The sequence below is a fragment of the Pyrgilauda ruficollis genome, unplaced genomic scaffold (assembly GCF_017590135.1).
Source record: "Pyrgilauda ruficollis isolate IOZ18807 unplaced genomic scaffold, ASM1759013v1 scaffold19, whole genome shotgun sequence".
Taxonomy (NCBI): Eukaryota; Metazoa; Chordata; class Aves; order Passeriformes; family Passeridae; genus Pyrgilauda; species Pyrgilauda ruficollis.
Window position 1 is genome coordinate 6,204,364 of NW_024518095.1, and position 19,685 is coordinate 6,224,048.

Sequence of the window (19,685 nt, forward strand, 5' to 3'; positions counted from 1 at the left end):
TTAGGTTATAATACGAGAATAACGTTGATAACACACTGATGCTTCTAGTGGTTGCCAAGCAGTGCTTATATAAGCACTTTTCAGCTTCTTATGCCCTGAGAAGGCTGGAGAGGCACAAGAAAGTGGGAGGAGACACACAGGACAGCTGACCCAGACTGGCCAAAGGGATATTCCAGACCACGAGACATCATGCTTAATATGTAAACTGGAGGTAAAGTGGGCCAGGGGCTACTGTGTGGGGACTGACTGGGCATCAGCCAGCAGGTGATGAGCAAATGTTTTATGTACTCTCATAATTTTATTATTATTGCAATTATTTTATTACTATTATTATTATTACTTCCTTTTCTCTCCTGTTAAACTCTCTTATCTCAAACAATGAGTTTTCTAACTCTTACTCTTCACTCCCCCATTCCACTGCAGAGGATTGAGTGAGGGCTGGGTGATGCTTGGTTGGCAGCTGACAAACCATGACACAGCCTTTGAGTGAAATGTTTGGTGCTGGTTTTATGCTTTCTTTTTGCAACAGTGTGCTGCTTCAGTACAGTCTGGTACAGCCTCTGATGTACCCAAGCTGGAGATGAGAAACAGCAAACACAACAATTTTCCTGGGCTCTTTGTTAGGATTACCTATGGAGTTTTCCCGTGCTCAGGGAAGTCCCAACTCTGTGAGATGCAGGAGTGACTTCCTGCTACTCCTCCTGAGGCTGGAGAAACTCTTGCTAGAAGCCAAGCCAGACAAAGTTTCCAGGTGTCTGCTGATGCTGGAGCCATGCCAAGCCTTATTTCTTCGTGCTGAGCACCATCAGAAAGATGGTGCAGGGTCGAGTTGAAAATTATCACCTGATAATTGTGTGCAATTGGGCTGTGTGCAAACTTCCAACAAGTGACAGGGCTGTCACTCCATCTATTCCACATCCTATGGGATGGTCTCCCTGACTGTGCTTTGCTTGGTGGCACAAAGCCCATTGGTGTTATCCCTGTCTCTGGAAACGGCAGCAATCCTGAGTTTAGTGTGTATAGCACACCTGTGCCTTCCACTTCCCAGAAAGTGGTAGTAATACTAACACTTATTAGTAACATTTATTAGTAGTCTCTGTGGTTAAAGCAAACAATGCTCAAAAATTTTAACTTTCCATGCGGCTTTTATACCACTTCAGGGGCTGGGCTCTTGGCAGAGGGGCAGAGGGCTCACTGCCCTCTCCATGTGCAGGTAAGGTATTGGCAGTCATGGACGCAGTGCTGAGTTTGGCATGTTGGGCTCTGTGTGTAACCCTTCTGGAGTGACCAGCCCTACACACATAAGAAATAGCCTGGGGCTCATACCAGTATTGATGCAACCTGTCAAAGAGAAGTACCTCACAAAGCAATGCAGTGCTGGGCAAGTACACAGCGGCAGGCTGGACACCCTCACTCCATGGCTGTGGCATCTCCCACCCACCTTTCCCCAGGGATCCCTTCTTCTCCAGGACACATCCTGCCCACTCTGGCTATCTCCTTGCCCTGGCCCAGCTGCACATCAGCGTGTGTGTGCTTCTGACAGATGCAGCAGCACTCCTGCTGTTGAGCAAACCAGGAGCACCTCCTGCACGGCCTGTGTGTGCCGGGCACAAGGCACCTGGGGACAGCACGGCCTCTGTGCTGACCCACACTGGGCACAACAAGCTGCCAGGTCTCTGCTCTGACTGCTCTGGGCTTGCAAGCAAGGCTGCAATGGATGGATGCTGGGCCATGATGGATGCATCCAGGAAAGGATGCATCCAGGGGTGACCTCGTGCTGCAGCCACCTGGTCAAGTAGCTTTGCTAAGCTGGGGCTGGGAGCTGGGCTGTGCTGCAAAGCTCACAGCAATGCACTGCCAGGCAGTGTTATACAAAATATCACAGCCTAAGAAGCTCAGCACAATCCAGTAATTAGCAGCTCATAAAGGATGTCGTAAACCCGTAAAACTGTTGGACTAATAATGCAGACATTTGTGGCCTAAAGGAACCAAGTGATAGTAAATGAGGTAAGGTATTATGCTCCAGTCTATTGTTACCCTAGTTTGTAAACTTGCAGGCATCGAGCCTGATATGGATGAAAATGGAATTGCCTGTATTTGAGAGGCTGGACTTTAATTTTCGGCAGAGGTACAAAACCCATAAATGCAGCAAAAGCAATTGGCAATTAAGAACATTTTTCTGAACATCTAGATTTACTCACAGCAGTAGAAAATTAAGTGCCCATCACTGTGATTTTGGCACTCACATTGGATCAGTGCCTCATTCTAAGGAGCAAGGATATTTTACAGCACCACAGTTCCATCTTCTACATCAGGTTAGTGAAATTCCTCCAAACTAGAAAAGGTGCCTTTGCAAAGGAGGATGTTGAGAGAAGGAGGATGAGAGCACAGCAGGAGCCCCTGCTTGCAAAGTCATAGAATGTGTGTGACTGAAGATCATGTCTATTCCATATGTAACATATGCAATCTTATTATGTGAATAATAGATAAAGAAAATATCAGTCCTCAAGTTATGGTTTTCTTGATAAATTAAGGTTGCTTAAACTGCCCATTTCCTGGGTAGTATCTGATGGAAAATATTCACATTCCAGAGATTCAGTTGCCACTAATATAATTGTTTTGTGTCACTGGAGCAGGTATATCTACCTTGACATCACAGGGACCTGATTGTGTAGACACAGGAAAGCAGCTTAAGTGCTGAATTTATTGTGAATACATTTGCTGTCATTAGTTGTCATACATGTTAATGTGCTTTCTTTTTCTGTGGTGATGACAACTACAAACCCCCAGATCTTGCCCTGAGCATGTGAGTGGTGCTGGGTGGGAGGTGCTCAGCACACAAGCCTAGCCCACTGTGTCATCTGCATTAAAAGGATCACCTCTGGGTGACTTTTCTGAGTCTGCTCGTCAGCTGTCCCCCATGTTAGGTATCTTCTTGTGTTCCTCTTCCTGATGTCTGGAGAAACTCCTTGCACACGGGATTCTGATGACCTGCTAAAAAGGTGCTACTAACCCCTGCCATTCTTCTGCTGTTTCTCCTGGACTATCCCATCCATTCTTCATTCAGACTTAGCATTTCTGTCAAATGGGAATAAATTGCAATTATGGCATCTCTGCAAAGATGTCTGCAGATATGTAAGAACTGGCCAAACCAACATCTGGCAGAAGTGATTTAGGGAGCACAGAATCCAGCCATCAGAGACAAGGGTCAGCTACATGATCCTTGACATGTCTTTCAGCCCTAGCTCTATGGTCCATGTTTATATTACTGTATCCAGATTTCTTCCTTGATAGCAAAAAAAAAAAAAGCCCTAAAAGCCTGAGTTGAGATTAACCAAAACCTTCAAACTAGAATGTAACCAATTAATTTTGTCAATAATGTAATTAATTCTAACAGAATGTCATGGTATTTTTATGCCTAGGGTGATTTTCTAAATTCTTAAAATTTTAAGAAGTTAAATCTTAAATTTTAAGTATAGATATGGCATATAGGGTTCCACAATAATAATAAATAAATACAGACCTGCATTTGCATCTAGAGTCCCCTTTATGTGCTAATCATGTTCATTCCACACCTGCACCCCTAAGGGCATGAAGGCAGTTTCCATTTATTCCATTCTTTTCTTAATATTTAACCAAAAGCTAATGCAGGTAAATATTACAGTGGGATCTGAAGCCATAACTGAGGTGTTGTGTTATTCCCTTTGGTGAGGAATCCTTTGACAGACTGGTCTTAACAAACCTAGCAAGTCTTCCTGCAGTGATGCTCTCCTCCCTGAAGAAATCAGGGTGGAAAGCTTAAGCTGGTGGTACTTCTGGCCTGGATGCAGCAGTCGGGTCCACACAACCAGCTTCACACTGCAGATGTGCTAGATGAGTAGATTCCATGCAAACCCAAGCACAGCTTGTCCACATTGATAACCCTGGCATAAGTCACACTTTTGCTCAACAGTTCACTAAATAGCCTGTATATTGCAGAGGAAACTCAAGTAATCTGTCTTAACTTAGCACTATGAGTTCCTTTACTGTAAGTGAAGAGAAAGGGGCCCAAGGAAATGCAAGGAGAGGTGTTATGTCCTAGGGCCATTCAGTCTTCTTCCTCCTTGGGCCAACAATTACTGGCCTGTAATGCCAACTGCTTCCAAGATCTGTTCCCCAGTGGTATTTTAAGGCTTAACCTCTCATAGCAAAAGGTGTTTTTTAATGCAGAAGGTCCAGGAAGTTTCCTGAAGTTACTCTGGGAATTCATCCAAGAACAGGACAAATCCTGGCAAAAGGCCAGCCCTCCCTTTGAGCCACCTGGGCTGGGGCTGTTCTCAGGCAAGTGCTCTTAGGACAGGTTTTCTCCTCAAATGGTCCTTTGCCTGCATGTGGCTATTTTGGGCTGTGGTCAAAGCTAAATTGGAAAGTTATGCTCTGAGAAGCTTGGCTCCACTCTAATTACATGTTTAGTTACACTGTTATTGGAATATTAGAAATATGTTAAAAGCAGAACAACAGCCTGTACTTTGTGTCCAGTTTGGTAGCTCCTACCTTGGACAATGTTTATCTCTGTGAGCACATGAAATATTTCTGAAGCCCAGAGGAAGCTTCTTCCAGAGAAATCCAGCAAGAAGTGAGGTCCTTGACCCTAAATTCTTGCTAAAGAAGTTCAGCAATGTGGCTGCCAGTGGGCATAAGGATTTGGGTCACTGCAACACAGGTGACTGAGCAACCTGTTTATCGTGACCTTTCCTGTGAACATGCCAGAAGGTTTGAAAATGGATAGAAAAATATCCCTGCGAACTGGAGGAGGATTAACGAGTTTCTCTGTGTACAAGAGTAAACCTGCCTGAGCTTTTGCACAGTTTTTATCCTGATGACTGCAGCTGGATGGAAATAGAAAAACAAAAGAAGATTCAGTCTTTTTGTCCCGCAAGTGGATATTTTTAGTAGACTCTATTCCAGCTACCATGATGCTATGGTTACTGGTTTTCTGTAAAATAGATGTGAACTCTCTGTTACAGGCTAATGAGAAACAGATGTTGTCCAGAAAAAAAATTCCAGGTGCACACAGCCTGCAACACTGGGCTTCGGGCTGCTGAGCCAGGGCTGCCACATCTGCATGGAGCAGAGCACCCCCAGTTGCAGGGCAGGAAAGAAAGGGGTTCTATGTTACCTTATCTTTTACTGATTTGGGAATTTTTGAGACCAGGCACTTGCATACCTTGATCAAAGATGTTTTACTTTCCATATGTGAGAGCATTTTCAGAGCAGACAGCAGGGTCACAGCTGGGAGCATCACACACTGGCTCAGATTCTGGCCTTGTAATTGCAGGTCTCCAGGGCCCTCCATCAACCTCCAAGCTGAGTGGGGTTCAGCTGGGAAACCAAAAGGCTCTACTTGCATTAAATACAACTGTGACTTTGTGGGCAACAAACATCTTGGTTTAAAACAAAAAATTAACAGATTTTATCACATTCTTTGGCTACAGGTCCCTACTGGATGGAAGCTACTGTGACCAGTAAGGAAAAGCAGGGCTTTTTCTCTCTAGCAAAACACCGTCAGACTCCTTGCAGTCCACCAGGTGTACCTGTCTCCTCATGATGACAGGGTAGAGGCTACACCAAACACTTAAAACATTTGTTTCCTGGTGAAGCCAGATCAGTATTTAACAGGGCAAGAATTTTTTATTAGCAGAATATGATATGTTTCTTTTCTATGCACCTACCCAATTGCTGATGGCAGACTAAAAATGCCTCAGTGTGTGTATTTAGGTGCATTGTCCCCAACTGAGACATCCTGCCCAGCGTGTGCTGCTGGTGTGTGCTCTGTACTGACAGCACATGCTGTTTTGCAGCAGTCTCTGACAGCTGGCACACAGGAACCCTGAAAAAGGTGGGAGGTTCTCTTTATGAGACTACCTCTGGTGCAGAATAAAACCATAGCAATGTATACCCATTTCTTTTCTTACCTTTGTAATAAGTAGAGGGACGTCTGCACAGCAGAACCTTGCTTTATTTCTGTAACTCAATGGGGTCTCTGTACATTGGCAGTGAAATTGATTAGCCACTGTAAGCTGGCATCGTAATGGCATCACCAGGAGGTCCTTCTGTGCATGTGCAAGGTCCATTACCCAAACACCCACCTCCTTCTGCTATGGCGGTTCTACCTAATAATGACTTTTTAATGAGTTTTTTTCAGAGCTAGGGGTTTTTCTTTTAAATCCAACATTTTAATGGCCTTTTTTATGGCATAATAAGAAGTCTCCTCTGTTCGACTGTTTGTAGTATTACAGTGCCCAATTGTGAATCTCAGTAGCAGAGAATAAGTGCTTTACCTTACCTGGCTGCAGAGCTCAGAAACCCTTTGGAAGACAAAGGCATGGAGTGCAAAGGAGAGCACAAAAAATAAGGCAATACCCTGCCCAGTGCAGAGGGCTTCACCTCTGTAGCAGACAGAGACCTGGCAGATGAGGGCAGGCAGGCAGCAAAGGTCTCTGTGCAGCAGCAAGGCCAGGGTGCCTGGACAGACATCTCCATTACACAGGCGGATTTGGGCAGATGAACTGCCAGACTGTCCTAAGCTGCCACCAGCTGCCACTATCTTGTTTTATAACTCGCTTAATTTCCTTTTTTTCCCCTTCAGAATTGCTTTCCCTCCCTTTTAAAGTGAGGATTAGTAAGTTGTTCACTTTTTCATTTATGAATGTGATTTTAATCACAACCCTTTTTATATGAATGACAAATGCTTCTGCAGAGAGGGAGAACTGGTTTTAAATCCATGTTACGTACAACATTCTGTGCAAAGTGAATCTTTGCCAGTTTTTCTTCAATTCATCTGTCCTACCCAAATCCCTCTGCTCAGAGGGAGGCCTCAGGTCCCATTTTTGGTACTGTTTTCAGACATTGCAGGCTATCGGTGCCTTGCTGTGCTAGCCCAGATTTGCAGGGGAACACTTCGAGAGGTTGAGCAGGCAGGCTGAAGCTCTGGCTGTTGGTGGGACAGACAAATGCTTAGAAACAGCATCTTCCCATGTGCCCCTGAGAGGGAAAAGGGGTTCTCTCAGCCCTATCCTGGCCATTTGGCCCGGGGCCGCCCTGTCTGTGCTGCTGGGTGCAGCGCATCTGCTGACAGCACTCCTGTTCACCTCCACCTCTCAGGCCCATCACCTGAGAGATCCTTAGATGAACGTGCAGCAAAGCTTTCAGTTCCAGCCCCTGGCTTTCCTTTATGTATCAGCAGCTTTGCCTTTCTGGGTTTAATTTTTTGTCTTTCCTAAGTCTGATTTGTTTCTTTAATAATCTCTTAATTTGCTTGTTTCTTTTCTTTGTGGCTGGCTCAGCACAGAAAACATTCAAGGTTTTGCTGTGAATTTGCTGGTCCAGTTATTTTACCTCCTTCCTCTGCTCAGCAGCCCCCCTCAGCTGCTCTCTGCCCAGGTTAAACAGGAGCCTTGCCACCTCCAGCCCTGTGCAACAGCATCTGAAACCCTCTCTGAGCAGAGATTAACATTCATTTGCTTGATGTGATGGTTCACAGCTCTGACAGGCTCTTTGCACAGCCGTGGCGCTCTGGCTTGGGGCAGGTACGACACAACCTTTACACACAACCTTTAGGTCTCAGAGGTTTTCTCCCCTGAAGAGCCATGCAGAGCATGTGCAGCACAGCACCCACTCGTACATCCCTGCTCCCTGGAGCAGGCTGTGCAGGCTCAGCACTGGGTATTTGCAGCCTAGGGTGGCTCTGTGGTGGTGCCTTTGCAATGGCCGCTCCCTCCCGCTGGGGTGGCTGCTCTCTGTACGCAGGGATGGCTGTGCTTCTTTCTTTCTGGTCTTTATTTACTCTCATGACACAGTGCTCTGGTCATGCTCCCAAAAGGGACTGGAGCTGTGCCTCTATACCAGCTTCCCCCAGGCACTCTGGGCACTGGGCTGTGGGAGGGACAGGGATGTCTGCTGGGGACGCTGGAAGGCTGAGCTGGAGAAGGCATCCAAACAGTGCCTTTTTCGGTCCATGGGCTGTGCCATTGAGCATGAACTCCCAATTTTTTTTTCACTGGGGGAAAAAGCTTCAATGGGGAAATGGTGGGAGCAGAGCTTTCTGGTAGCAGATAAACTGCTGAGGAGTTCAGCTGAGAAGATCAGAGTTTGGGGTTAAGGTGTCGCATTCTCCTTCAGGCACCAGGATCTCCTTTAGTATCTGTCCCAACACGGGTTTGGCCCTTCACATTTGTGGCTTTAGTGCACAAACATGCTTTCCGAGGTGTTTCACTACTGGTCTTATTTTCTTTCCTATGGTCAAATTGAACCACTCTTTATAATCTAAATTCCCATTCTTGATAAATACACAAAGATAAGATATTTGCTTTGGCCATTGTGTCTGAAAGCTCTCACAGCTCAGCTCAGTAAAATGAGGATTGTTTGGGCTAGAACTGCCCAAAACGTGCTTTTCCAGCTCTATTGAAGAGAATACTTCTAATAAAGACTTTCTTTTGTCTTGACATCTGCACAGTTCCCAGCTTTAATCAAAAGTGAGAGCAGGAGTTCTCATGAAAGAAAAGTACAGAAAAAAAAAGCAGACCTTCACTTTTAAACCAATCTTCAGATGGGTTTTGGCAATGAGGAGCCAGCTGGTGCCCCTGGAAGGGAGGACAGTTTTAGTGCAGTGAGGCCATCAAGTGATGGTGGCTTTTCAGGCTGAGTCAACTGTCTGTCATCTGGGGGTTGTCCTCACTGCAGGAGCAGGATCACAGGCTACACACAGCTGTTAATCCCTCTCTTTTCACAACCCTCTGATCCTGCTCCTTGTCTCTTTTCTCCTTCCAGCTGTGTACGAAAGGGTGTTTTCTGTGCCCGGACCCCCTGCCCAAATGCTCTTTACTCCCATTTGCCCCTCCAGTCACTGGCTGCCAGTGCCTTCACCCACTTGTTTCCTCCCCACACCCCACTGTCCCTCCTGGCTCCCCTGCAGCCCCTGTGCTCCCTGGGGAACATGGCTGAGTATGTCATGGTTTTGAGGAGAATCACTTCAGGACAGGAATGTACGGGAATGGATCTGCACTGGAATCATCTGCAGCAATGACAGCACCTTTTGTTTCTCCCATGTGCACATTAACTTTATCAGCTGTTAGACCTTGAAATTGCATTCTACCCTTAAATATACTATTGGGAAATGAATTCAGCTGAGTAAACTGCAGCTCTCTGCTAATGTATGTAGGCTCGGGCCAGCTGGTGTTTAAATTTCTTTTTAGAGTACACATTCTTATGGGCCACAAAGCGTGTGTGTGCAGTTCAGAAAGAAAAAGAAAACAGGAAAAGGACTCTGCTGCAAGGAGATCATTTGCAAATATTGAGCAAGTGCATATGAATTTTTCAGTGTAATTAGTAGGATGAAGTTGGTGTTTACCCAAGGAAGTTCGTTTGGCAAACGTGTGTTTGAGAGATGCATCTGTAGGAATTGTATTGAAAGACCTGGGTTATGTCTGTCTTTTGAAATGAATCCTCTGCTCCATCCATCCTGATGAACAACCCTGAGGTGCAGAACTCCTTACAGTACAAAGTAATTTATTTTTTAATATTAGCTTCCTGGGTGCATATACTCAAACGCTATAACCCTTGCCACAAGTGTGTAGTAAAATCCACGAAGACCATCTTCCAAGAAGATAAATCTGAAAGACTTGGCATAAATGTCACACATAAAAAGCACAAAAGAAATAAAGTGACACAGCTTAAACAGCAGAAAAAGAGGACTTTTTCCCAAAAGTGCAAGGCTTTCCTTCTCACACATCCTCCCATTTAAAACACTGATGTAAATCAGCATTAGAGAATTAGAAATATGGTTGCACATTGGCCTTCATGACCACACAGATAATAATTTATGGTCCCACGCTGAGCAGATCTTAGATCCACACCCTCCTGCTGTGCCTGCTACATGAAGGGAGGAACTTCAATTCGAAATAATTTGATTAGTAAAAATCAGGGCAAATTCTAAAAAACTCATTAAAAGAGTTTAAACAGATTTTTATATTTGGTAATATGTATGTAACTGAAGTCAGGTTTGTATCTAATTAAATATAAAAGGTGTGAATATTAGAAAAAAGTCATCTATTCATATGTTGTTGGTTTCTGGGCTGGGTCTGAGTAAAATGCTGTAAGTGTCAGTGACGTGTACAGCAGCAAGGAACATTACACATTAACGTTGATTAAATGCTCATAAAAGCTCATTAAATAGTGATAGAAACCACTGTGCTGAATAGTACAAACAGAATATGTGTGTATGTTTATAAAATCTCTGGAATGCTTTCTTCAATACTGTTTCTGATCTCAAAAAACCCCACATAACTTAGAAAAGATTCAAGAAAGAATAACAGAATAAGAGATTTGGTGAGACATTTAAAAAAGAGTATACAAAACCAGAGAATGGTTATCTTGGGGAGAAAGACAATGCAGTGAGAACTGGATTGATTATGAGGGGTATAGCACAGATCAATCAGTCCTTTTCACTGTATTTTTTTAATTAAGGAAGAGAATGATGCTTATGTGAAAGGATGGTGAAGTTGTAAGCAATAAAAAGACTCCCACAGGAAATTTGTAGTGCACAGTGCTGGAAGAGGTCATCTGAGCAAGCATCAGGGCAGGATTTGAACAAAATGTGCATCACACAGAAAGAACAGGTGATGTGTTCTCAGACAGCACCATGGGGACATTCACTCTCCCAAAAATGGATGCAGAAATAAGCAAAGAGGAGAGAAAACCAATCCTGGAATGGCCTTTGAGGCCTGTCATGTCCATGGCATAATCCATTGAAAAAAAGAAGTGTAAATACATTCCAGGATGGGAGGCCAGGGGAAATATTGTGGTCATAGAACCAGCTTTGCTAAAGTTAATTCCTCCTCTCCACATCCATACAGAATTTAGCTGTGTGATGCCTTTCATTTGAAACATTGGAGTCAATAGCTGTATCATATACACAACAGTTTAAGATTACTGAAAATGCACGAGGTACACACTGATTATTATGTCGATGTGTGTTCATAGTCTACTTGTAATTAAGATGCTCTCCTTTCATATCACATACAGTCTCTGCTCACCTTCAGTATCTATGTCTTGGTTTACACCGCCACTAACTTAACTGAATATTTGTGACATAATTGCTCTAATTAATGACCTTAGGAGACAGTCAAAACTTTTTCACAAGGTTATTTTTAGAATGTTGGTTTTGGGTAGTTGTGGTGTTGTTATTATAGCGAATTTCTTAATTATCAGGCAACATGCTAATTTAAACAAGGCTCTGCTTGTCTCTGAGAATAAGATTCTTAATATATAATTAACTAAAACAACACTTTATTTAGCTGTGGTTTTCATGCCCATATTGTATTTTTAAATATGCCTTCAGCAGGATGGTGTTATCTTTTTCAATTGACAATTGGCAGTGTCAGTTCCACTCAGCCCCTGTCTGCAGAGGCTGCCAGTGCCCCCCATTTTACTGCTTTATCTGAGGGCACAATTAAACCTCACATGCACCTGTGGCCCCAGGTTTGTCCCCACATAGGCACTGGAAGACACCATTGCTGCAGCTCTTTCTGGCAAAACTTGAAGCTATATTTCTTCCTGTTCTATCCTGGTTCCTGCTTCTGCCCCTGACTTCCTCCTGCACCTGGTGCAGCATGAGCTTCTTGTCTTCTCTACCTGCAATGTCTGGCCATGCTCTTGACCTGCTCTGCTCTCGTGTGCTTGCTGTTTCTCTTGTCCAACGCCCAGCCTGGACTTCCTGGCCATTCCTGGATTCAGTGCAGCTTTTGCAGTGGTTTTGGTTGTGCCACTGTAGCACAGTGCTCCAGATCTCAGGCATGAGCCCAGCCTTGCTACTAGGACAGAAACAACCTGGTGGAACACTAAACTCCCACAGCAGACTGGGGATCTCAGCCTAGTGTGTGTTTCCCCAGCAGCATCTGGCAGCCCCAGACTGTGATCCCTCCCAGCTCTCAGCTCCCCCTGCCCTGGAGATGATGATGCAGAGGTTTTACGCAGTGGAGCTCTGGGGTATTGCCAGACCTTGCTGTCTCCATCCCCTGGTACCTGCTTTCAATGAGGACTTCTGCAGTCTCCGGGGAGACACTGCCTGCTCCTACCTTCATCTCTCAAATGTCCTCCAAAGATGATCATTGGATTAACTGCTGACACCTTGAGCTAGCTGCTGAGGAGTGGCAGCCTCATTAGAGAGGGGTCATTTATACCCAGCAGATGTGCTGCTGTTTGCAGCAGTTTTAACATGCTGGTATTATTCTGTCAGTGAGGAAAGAGAAGTACCCTTTGCTACAGCTACAACTGTGAAAGACAGCAATATTGTATCTGCTGTTCCATCTTTTGGCTGATAATTTCTGTACAAAAAAGCCTGTGGAAAGCAGAGATTCACATTGGATCTATGGACAAAAATCAAGATATTTAGCAATCTCTCTATCCTCAACTAATCCTTAATTCAGGTCTAGGAGCCCTTTGACAGCTGTAATGGTGTGCTCTGAAGGTAAGGAAGACAACTGTGTGGGTTGAATGGCTTGTTTCATAAAGTCTCTTTGTCAGGAGGCAATTAGTTAAGCTATTTAGATGTCTAGCTCTTAGATACCTTATTCCTATTGAGATTGATGCAATCTGAGTGCTTAAGTAGCTTATTATGTCAATTGTTTTCAACAGGTTTGAGGGAAGGTAATAAAAATATATATACCCCCCCTATTTTTTTTTTCTGAAACCTGCCCAAATCCTACTTGTTAATAAAAACATTTAATTTTCAAGTGATAAAAAACAGAATAATTTCCAAAAGATAAAATTATCTGCAAAAATGTTCTTGTGCCCTTTTTTACTAAGATAGTTCTAGTGCCCTTTTCTCCCTGAAAGTATGATCCTTTCTGTGCTAATTTCTGAAACATAAGAAATCCTAAACTGAGAATCCAATGCATGGTGATTTGACAAAGGGAGAAGAGATATGCTAATGCAAAATAAATAGATGTAATTAAATTTATGCACGTCTTTGCAGTGCCAAGGAAAGAAAGGAGAAAGTTTTTATACTGGAACATTGCTGGAATTAGTTTTGTAAAATCTTGGCTCTCTAGTATTTATCCTTTTGGAGCAATAAACCTCAAAAGAAAATGCAGAAGTTGAAAAAGTGAAACCAACCCCCAAGGACACGAGCAGGCAGTCTGATGAACCGGTGGGATTGCTGCTGCAGGAGCTCCCTTTGCCTCCTACAAACGCTGTTGGCAGAGCCGTCCTCTCCGGGCACGCTGCGCTTTCTCCAGCATCACCTGCTCACGCTACATCGCCTCTGCTCTCTCCATGCTGTGTTTCCATGGAACCCAAGCTCTGCACCGAGCAGGACAGGAGCCTCAGGGGTACCCTCCAGCCTCAAGGCAAGCACTCTGCACTGGAGGCACCTTAGGCACCCCAGGTACCTCCCTGGCCCTGGACACAGCTCCAGCGAGTCCCTTGTCTCCCGTGCTCCAGCTGCCTGCCTGGAAATCATACCTAAGTGGAAAGGAGGCTGAGAAGGACAGAGAATTGGGCTGAGGTCCAGGATACCCATTTGTGGAGCTGTTGCCACGTTAACCTCCCTTCAAAGCCAGGAGTTTGCTTCCTTTTGCTCTACCCAAAAAAAAAATTCATGAGGCTCTTAAAATGTATCCTGCATGTACTAAACAGGGAAGCCCATAGAGTACACCTGAAAGATGGCGTGAGAAAATAGGATATCTGAGGAGGTGCTAACAGTTTTATTGGGTCTTAATGACAGGGGGAAATTTTTAAAGCTGCTGGAAGACAGAGATTTCTTTCCCCCAAGTGTAACAACATGCTTCTCCCAGATACAGTATGGAGGCGTGCAGCCCTTGGCTGGTCTGCACAAAAAAATGATGCTGAAAACCCTCCAGTGGGCCCTGCAGAAGAAGCTCAGGCAGTAGTTTGGTGTGCTCCTTCTGTGCCACGTGCAGCAGCCTGTGTGACACCACCCACGCCTGCTCAGCTGTACACAGCCTCAGTACAAGTGAAGCCCCCCAGCAGAGGTACTGCAGGCTCCTCCTAATTGCCTGCAGACCGGCTGCCTCCTGGGAATGCTTGTTTTACAAGTTTCAAAAAAAACCAAACCCTCCACCAAACCAGCTCTCCAGAGAATCTGGCATGCTGTCAATCCTGAAATGTCTGCAGGCTTTTAGTCCTGTCTGCGATTGTGCGTGTAGATGATTATTCCGTATTTCAAGTTTACAAGCGTGCACATGCCTCTTCCCTGACATATAAGTTAGTCACATCAGTTCTCCTCCCATGCAGAAGCACAAGTACTCAGAGCTGACAGCTCTATCTGCAAAACCAGGTTTTATAGTGTTGCACACGATGTACAGGCACATGTAGGCATACACTCATACAGTGGACAATCTACTGCATTTCACCATTCATAACTAACCCATATTTTCCTAGAGAGACATCTGACCTGCACATGACATAATCCTCAATGCATCCTTGGTACAGTAAACTCAACAGATAGAGTTATTTTGAGGCTCAGTAGTGAAAGGCTTGAAGTGCAACAAAAATGCTGTTGCCCTAGCAAGTGAAACATGCTCTATGTAGCATATGCCTGCTTATGCCATGCCCTTGGTCAGGCACAGATGCAGCTGTCACTGATTCTGCACCTTGTGCATTAACAAATCGAAGACCGACCTTCCAGCTGCTAAGGAGAATGAAATATTACACTGTGAAGGAAACTCAGAGGCTTCTGAAGGCAGGACATATGAAGGCAAATAGTTCCAAGGACAGTACAAAGAATTTCTTTTTTCCCCTTCTGGTTACAGTAGCCCCAGTAAACTTGCTTGTAAAAAAGATTATTTATTCTAATATGCAGTTAATGGTTCTCTGCTTGGCATGCTCTTGCACTGCCTTGTGATTTATGAACCATTTCCATTTTAGACAATGAAATTTTGACATGTGACATGAGATGTATGGAACTGCTCTCAACTGCCCTTGAGGCTAATTTTAAGCAAATCAGTCTGGAGTCTGGCTGTTGCCAAAAGCTTCAAATGGGTGCATCCTTTCCTTGGCAACCTCTTTTATGCTATGTGATCTCTTTATGGGCATTAGCTGTTTGGGATGCATAAACTTTAATTTATTATTTTCAGTAGCAACTGATATTTTCAAAGAAGAAGGAGATCATTAGGTCTGAAGTAGTGGTATGGGTGACTGACATGCAAATCAGCCCTCAGTATGGTTCGTCTGCCTCTCTGAAGATATCTCCAGCATCAGGAAGCCCCCAGGGGGCACACAGCTACTGCATTTGCCCCCACTGCTGGGGGGCTGGCATTTTGGCATTCACTCCAAGGTGGCAGCCCTCAGCACTGCTGGAACAGCCCCCACGGTTGGCAGTGTAATTTATGGCAACCATCAAGTTTCCACATTTGCAGCTAAGATAGGGCCAGCACTGCTCTGCAGCAGCAGGAGTGGCACAGGGAGCCATGTACCTCTTCACCTCCTGTCGCTCACCATCTGTGCCCAAGGGGTCTGTCATGCTGCCCACAGGATCAGGAGAGGATGTAGCCAGTGTAAAACTTCAGAAATACCATAATAAGCTCTGACAAATGAGAGGATGGTACAGCTTTACCTCATCCACCAAGCCATCTCCATCCTTCAGAAAGGCAGCTTATTTTACTTTTGAAGGCTGGTGGGCTTCTTGATCATGACTGGTGACCCTGGATGCACAGATCATGGAGGATTTACACAGCTGACTTGATTTTCCAAATTAGTGAAAATTAATATTAGTTTCCACAGGAGTGGCAGCTTATGGATATGAGACCACTTATTTACCCACAGAGATACAGAAAGGAACTGGAACTTTAGTACCTGATAAATGATTTGCAAAGTGTTTGTTAAATTCAGTTAATGCTAGCAGAGAGCTCTCCCTCAAATGCATATTTTGCCTCTCTCAGTGCACAATCTAGATTTGGGGCCATAGTGTCATGTGTGAAATAGTCTGAGCTGTTGATGAATTTAATAAATGTAAGATTTCCTCATTGCATACCTTAAAGCAAATATTTCATAATTGGTGTTGTTATTACAGAATATTCCAGCAGTTCTGCTTTTCAGTAGGGACCACATTAAAACCACATAAAAGGAACTCAGAGAAATCATATTGTCCTGGGCTCCTCTACTTGAAGACTTCCAGAAGTCGCACAGAAGGAAGATGCCTTAGAAAGTGTGCAGATAAAGATTTTGCACGGGAATACCAGCATAGAACAGATGATGGGTGAAAATTTCTTTCTGATGGTAGGGATCCTTGTTCACAGGGTTTTCTCCAGATAATTAGAGGCTTTTTTTTTGTTTTAACTTCAAAGAAATTTCTAAGCGAGGGAGAGGCTTAGGACACCTGGAAACTTTCATATACATCAATTTCGTGATCTATAGTCGTAGGTATCTGCTCCAAGAGAAGCTAGCAATTCTGTGAGTAAAACAAAATGAGTTATGAACAGTAAATCACCTCTTTAATAGTCATTGGGTGTGACACTTTGTAAAGTATTTCAAAGCATAATTCAAAGAGATGTGGGCAGTTTTCCATTTTAGTGAGTTTTCCTAATGTTGGTGCCATTTAGAAGCTAGTCTTTGCCCCAGGACCCTCTGAGAAGGGGCAGAGGAAGAGAGTCAGTGGGTGAAGCTGCAGCACTGCTGGACATCAGCTCTGGTAGGACCCCGTGCATCAGAGGCAAGACACTCTCAGAGGGACTTTTGTAAATAAGAGGCCTCAAAGAGGGCTTGTCTTACCATGGCAGCATTTGCATAGCCTCTGTCTTGGAGAGCTTGGGCTGTCATTTAGAAAATCTTTCCATGCTCATTTGCTTGTTGTTTGGGGTCTGTTGCTGAGCGAACTCAGCCAGGAAAATGAGGTGAATAAATTAAACTTCATTAATAGCAAATGATCCCCATTATCTGTAGAAAATTGCAAGACCAAGTTTTTTAGCTGATGCAGTAGGTGCTGTTTAAATCGCTCCTATAAGCAGTAAGGTACAGAAAAGTGCAAGTAGTGCAAGTTATTCTATGTTTTAATAGTGTATCTTTTTGTGTAATTGGAAACTGGCAGGCAAAGAACACAGCAGAAACCACATTTTTGCAGGGTGAGCAGTAATTAAGTTAACAAAAACAACATCTTCTCTGTTCACGATATAAAAATTACCAAAATGAGATTTCCCAGTCTACCAGAAATAGTGAGAAATGAAGAAGTGGGGGAGGGAAATTATCTAACGTTGAAAGAAGAGGAAACAAATGGAGAAATAGCCTCATGCTGTGGTAGAACCTGGTTTTGCATTGAGAAAGAGGCAAATTTCCTTTTGACTTTTAAAGCTAAACCTTAGTTCTTGCCGGAGCTGCCTGTGCTGAGCCCATGACAATGTGTCTTCTCAACCATGCAGCTGTAGCTCATGCCCAGATGAATATCCTGTTTGAGAGCAGCCAGATTTGGGATTTCTTTTAACACAGAGAGTGAGGGAACATATGTAGCCTAACCCATGTACCATCCTTATGTGAGAAGGCTCCAAGTTGCAACAAAGCAGTAAAACCTTCATCTTGGACCTTCAGAGAGCCCCAGACCTCAGCCACCTTCCCTCATATGTTGAGTACAGATGGCAGCCTTGACAATCTAGACTTCCAAACCACGCCGGATTTATATTTAACAGGCAGTAAATTCATAGTTATATCATGAGCACATGGTGCTAGGAAAAGCTGAGAGAGATGCAGCTCAGTCTGAGAGAACCAGTCTGTATGACAAGGGTGAGTGTGTCACTGACACCCCTGCTGGCTCTGGAGAATGAACCTGCCCTCTGGATAAGGACTGACAGAGAAGTTGGAGGTTCTTCCCCCACGCATTGTTCATGAAGATGGATTCACAGAAAATGCTGAAATATTGGAAAGCAAGGGTAAGATAACATGTGAGAAGGAAATAGTTGAAAGTGCAGTATCTGGAGGGGAAAGAACTTGGGAAGAGTAAAAAAGGGGAAAATAGAGGCCAAAATCAAAGCAGTACAGTTGTCATAGTGAAGTGGTATTAAGTTTCTGAAATATTAACAGACCATTTTTCTAATAGTTTTTTATGTTTATCAAATAGATGAATAAAAGAAGTGACCAACAAACACACCAACAAACACTGATAAAGTAAATGGTTAAGGAGAACATTTACGAATATATTTTTCCATATATTTACTTGAATAAGTAGAGATGAATAACTAGATGAATAACTAGAGATGTAGCAGCCAAACTTAGGGACAAGGCACAGAGATAGCATGATGTGATTATGTTCTCTTTCTCTGTAATTAGACAAACACTACCAGCCTAAGCCTAGCTTGGTTTTCTAAAAACTACATCGCTATTTTCACTACATGATGTGATACTTGGCTGTTACCAAAGTGCCTTTTTCCTCTGGAAAGATTATACTGATGAGATACAATTCTTTTGCCTCTACAATCAACAGGTTTGAATTTTTACAGGGCGTGTTTTCTAAATCCCTGATTCTACAAAATGGGTTAGACTAATGTAACCAAATAATAATCCAATAGCTATGAATACAGAAACATTGTGTATTTCTTACCACTTCTTAACTAATTTTTTTCATTGCTTATGACTAATTGTTGTTGTGTCAAAAGCAGTAGACAGGAAAATTGGTGTTTCTTCCAAACATATCATTACAGTCACTAAAGTAATGAGAAATACATCAGATATTTTTAGATCATAATTTTTTTGTCAGGGAAAATAGCAACCTTTTTGAATAAACTGAAAATCATTATTGCTTCCACTGGGATTCACACTGAATGCAATAATTATGGTGAATTCATTTGGTACCGACAAAGTTACAACAAAGTAATTTCCTCCATGATATATTGCAGGGGGCCAAGTTGTCCCTGGGCCAGGAATTTTTCTTTCTTGTCTCTGCCAAGCAGTCTGTCCTCTGATGGTGTACCAGAGGGAGAACAAAATGGGTGGAGAAGGTGCAAATCCCAGTCCCCAGAATTCCTCTGGGATTGCAACTCCTGCACCTGTGGATGCCATGCAGGAGAAGAATGGACACCCAGCAGCCCCTGCCCTGCTGCAGGGCTTTGGGGCATCTCTGGGAGCAGTGCTGCACACACAGGAGTGCTCAGGGGCTCCCTTTGCTAAGGAACTTCATTTACAGGTGCATCCTCAGGAAATTAATCCACTAATTAACTAGAGGTAAGCATGTAAAATACCTCATTAAACCACAGCAGGCTGAGGTACACAAATGTTCACTAGACTTCCAACAAACCAAAGCAAAGCCATCTTGCTTTCAGCCCAGAGAGTCTCAGTGCAGTCTGAGAAATGAGGATATCAAGCACAGCGCTTGATTCCTCCTTCGCATTCCTCAGTCACAATGTCAGCTTCAGGCTCTCCTTCCCTGACATGTCCTGGTGACAAGCTGCCACCACTGCTTGTGGGGCTGAGCAGTGAGTGCTACCAGGGGACTGCTCTAGGTGGGAAACAAAGCCTTTCCTCTTTTCATGCAGGCTTGCTTCTATTGTGGATCCATTATCTGCTGTCATTTTACTTATGGCTCTAAAACCAGCTGAGAAGGTGATGGGGAGCAGGAGTGGGAGGCCGAAGTCTGAGGGAAATGTCTGAGCTATATTAGCAAAGGAATAAAACTGTGGCACATGGATTTCACTTGCCTGTCAGCA